The sequence below is a fragment of the Lynx canadensis genome, chromosome D1 (genome assembly GCF_007474595.2).
Source record: "Lynx canadensis isolate LIC74 chromosome D1, mLynCan4.pri.v2, whole genome shotgun sequence".
Lineage (NCBI taxonomy): Eukaryota > Metazoa > Chordata > Mammalia > Carnivora > Felidae > Lynx > Lynx canadensis.
In genome coordinates this window covers 33,654,773-33,659,056 of record NC_044312.2, presented here as the reverse complement: position 1 = coordinate 33,659,056, position 4,284 = coordinate 33,654,773, and the positions used below count along the sequence as shown (strand labels likewise).

At 31.5% G+C, this 4,284-nt stretch overlaps 1 pseudogene; it reads right to left on the bottom strand.

Moving 5' to 3' along the window:
* Positions 1–383: 383 nt before the first annotated feature.
* On the bottom strand, positions 384–482 carry LOC115526612 (annotated as a pseudogene).
* Between the last annotated feature and the right edge of the window lie 3,802 nt (positions 483–4,284).

Sequence of the window (4,284 nt, the reverse complement as noted above, 5' to 3'; positions counted from 1 at the left end):
TGTCTGTAAGTCTCTCCGCCCATTTTTAGTTAGATTATTATTTTTTTTGGTGTTGAACAGTGTAAGTTCTTTATATATTTTGGATATTAACTCATAACTGAATATATCATTAGTGAATATCTTCTCCATTCATTAGGTTGACTTTTCGTTTGTTGATGATTTCCTTTATTGTGTAAAAGTTTTTCATTTGGTGTCTGCTTTCATTTTCTTTGCCTCAGGATACATTGCTAGAAACATGTTTTTATAGTTTATGTCAAAGAAATTACTTTCTATGTTCTCTTCTGGGAGTTTTATGGTTTCAGGTCTTACTCTGAGGCCTTTAATTCATTTTGAGTTATTTTTGTATACTGTGTAAGAAAATTGTGCGTTTCATTCTTTTTTTTAAATAAAACACAAATTTGTATGAATGACTTTCACAGGGACCATACTAATCTTCTATGTATCATTCCAGTTTTAATATAATATGCTGCCAAAGGAAGCACCAAGTTTCATTACTTTGCATATAGCTGTCCAGTTTTCCAAATGTCATTTATTGAAAAAACTGTCTTTTGTTTTCATTGCATATTCTTACCTCTTTTGTCATATATTAATTGACCACATAAGCATGAGTTTGATTCTGGACTCCCTATTCTGTTCCACTGAACTATGTATCTGTTTTTGTGCCAATACCATACTGTTTTGATTATTACAGCTTTGTAGTAAGTCAAAAATCTAAGAATGTGATATCTCCAGCTGTGTTCTTCTTTCTCATGATTGCTTTTGCTATTTGGGGTCTTTTACTATTTTATATAATTTTAGTATTATTTGTTCTAGTTCTGTGAAAAAAATGCTATTGGTATTTTGATAGAGATTACATTGAATATGTAGATTGCTTTGAATAGTATGGAAATTTTAACAATATTCTTTCAATTCATGAGCATGGTGTATCTTCATTTGCTTTTGTTGTCCTCACTTTCTTTCATCAATGTTTTACAGTTTTCAGAGTGTATGTTATTCATCTCCTTGATAAACTTTATTCCTAGGTATTCTTTTGGGTGCAATGTGAATGGAATTGTTTTTCTTAATTTCTCTTTCTGCTACCTCATTATTAATTTATAGAAATTCAACCAATATCTGGGTATAATTATTTATCTTGCAACTTTACTAGTTATTAATAGAATTCATTTATTACTTCTTTCAGTTTTTGGTAGAGTCTTCAGAGTTTTCCATGAATAGTATTATGTCATCTACAAATAGTGACAATTTAACCTCTTCTCACTGATATGGATGCCTCTTATTCTTTTTGTTTTCTGATTGCTGTGCATAGGACAAGTGGTGAGAGTGGACATCTTGTCTTATTCCTGACCTTAGAGCTCTAGCATAGCTTAAAGCTCACAGTTTTTTACCATTGAATATGGTGTTAGGTGTGGGCTTTCATATGGCTTTGTTATATTGAAGTATGATCCCTCTAAATCATTTTGAGAGGATTGAACTACTATTTTTAATGAAATGTTTTGCTGTTACTTATATATGGGCTTTTAAGTTGGGTCTGTGCAAAATGGTCCTTTGTGCTGGTTGGTTCATTTCATGTAATTAAACTGCATGATAAACATTAAAAATATTCTTTGTGTCTTGAGTTATTGAGCTTATTTCTCTGCATTAATCTAATTTTTCAGACAATAGCTGAATCTCCTCTTCACTCAGTTAGAAAATCATGTTCAGGACTTTGTTGCCATGAATGACTGTCCTTTTGCTGCAGCATAGTCCTGCATGTGTTTAGAAAAGGTTTGGTCCCCAAGCAATATTTATGGGATTAGAAATAGAACTGATTTAGTATACCATGGATATTTGCTATCAATTTTTTATTATAGTTTTAAACAATATAGCCAAAGATCTGTTTTAATGTTTTAAATCCCAGCAAGTTTAATTTTTTCACTTAAAAACTCTGTGTGAAAAAAAAAATGACATGAAAGTCCCCCAAATCAAATAAAGTAAAAACAATGTCAGTTCTGCATAAAATGTAAAATATAACATGTAACAATAGGGTATTTGTTGAATCAGTAGGTGTCAGATTCAGGCAGAGAAAGTAATGCTATCTAGGTAAGAAAGGGTCAGAAAAAATGATTGGCATGGGGAGTCAGTGGCAGTGTTAGGGGATATTTTTTTAAGAATTTTCCTCAAAAGATGTTGGACAATCACATGACAAGAACTCAGCCTGGATCCACCAGTTGTTGTCTGCAAGGAGAATGGGTAATGACTTCACAAGAAGTCATTTCCTACTTATTACCACATTATTTTGTTATAATTACTTTGAACAGGAAATACCAGTCTCTGGTTGTTGAAAGTAAAGCTGAACCATATTCCTACCTTTTTCCCCAAAGCAGGAAGACTCTTTGGGTCCTGTTTTGTTTTTTTTTTTTTTCTTGAGGAGTTTTCCTGTTTCAAGTACTCCTTCCTCATCTGAAAATAAGATTGAATGACATCACTGAAGTTAATTTAAAAATTCCAAGGCTGTATACTATTACTTAATTATCACATGAAGTCTTAGATCCTTGTTCCCAGCATAACGATAACAGCTTTAGAGGTTACAAAGAGATACGTTTTATTTGTTTTTCAGCTTTAAAAGTCACTGTCTTCTCAAGAGAAAAAAATTGTCTAACTGAATATTAGGCCAACAAAATGAGTTGATCTGATAGCAACCTAACAACAGTCCTAGGGAGACTTTGATTGAGGATAAATTAAATTCATGAGAACATGGCTTCTGCCAGGGGACTTTGTGCTTTGTCATTTGCTCAGCAGTCCTCACTAAGAAAAAATGAAGAGACTCTGTCCATTTTTCTAAATTATCTATTTTCAAATAAAATATTTATTTTAGTGATCCTATATAATGGCATTGTTGGGGGATGAGGGAGAATTTCCAGATTCCTGCCAATCATATACTGAATTATTACAGCTAAGTAAAAAGTTATATTGACTTCTGCTAAATGAGAAGCATTTGTATAACATTCAGACACTAGTTGCTATCACACATTTGTCATCTGTGAGATATTTATTTCTTATTAATCTATTTTCAAGATGTATAATGCAGATTAGCAGTAAAAGCCTTTGAAGAGAAATTTACTCTCTAAAAAAAATGTGAAAAAAGAGCAAAAATATCACCATTATTACAGGCCTTAAAAACAAAGGTATTGATTGTATTAATATAATTTTAATGTAATTCACTCCTCAATATAGACAGGAAGCTGATTACAGCCAGCATTCAGTATATAATGTCTAAAATGTATATTTTTCTGTAGATGGAGCATTAATAAGCCAGTACTAATATAATATCCATAAATCTTATTTTCATTTGTATTATGGTTGAAAATTATATTTAACCTGTCATAAAAGGTAAATCACATCACTAATTTTTCAGAATATTTTAGAGTAATATATTTATAAAAATATTTAAATTTATATGGAATTATAAAAATTATCTGTCCACAGGCTTTAATAGGCTTTAGTAATTTATTGAATTATTCAAAAATGCTTATTTGCTTTCATGGAGCTATTCTCTCATTTTTATTACCATTTTATTCAATTGAAAAAAAACTGTTAAGTATATTTTAATTTAACAAAAAAAGAAGTTACTATATTATATTGAATCTTTGTCTTATATGGTAATGACTTAATTTTAAAACATTCTTTTACTTATTAATTATTACACAATATTCCAAATTCAGAACACAACTCTTCTGTCCTTTCTTACCTTCTTTTTCTATCTTTCATCTCTCCTTGTAAAAATATTTATTGGGGCCTAATAAATGCCAAGTACTATGTTGAATATTTAGTCCAGTGGAAATTGTAGAAAAATAATTATAGCCAACTTAAGATCTGCTATAATGAGATGTAAAATATACTCCCCAGACACTTGAACATAACATTATCATTATCTGGCATTTGTTTTTTGTAAAAGATCTGTCTCTGCCACAGGATTTTAACATATCTAGAGCTGAAAGCCCTATCTTGTCCTCCTATAAGGCATTTGCCCCACTCATCTCTCACCACTCAGCACATTGCTTTATGCACAATGTCAGATAAATGTTTGGTTAAATAGTATATACTTACAATAGAACATACATACAACATTGGAAGCTTTTTTTAAAGTAATGACTTTGGGGTGCCTGGGTGGCTCAGTAGGTTAAGCATCTGACTTCGGCTTAGGTCACAATCTCACAGTTTGTGAGTTCAAGCCCCACGTCAGGCTCTGTGCTGACAGCTTGGAGCCTGCTTCGGATTCTGTGTCTCCTTCTCTCTCTGCCCCTC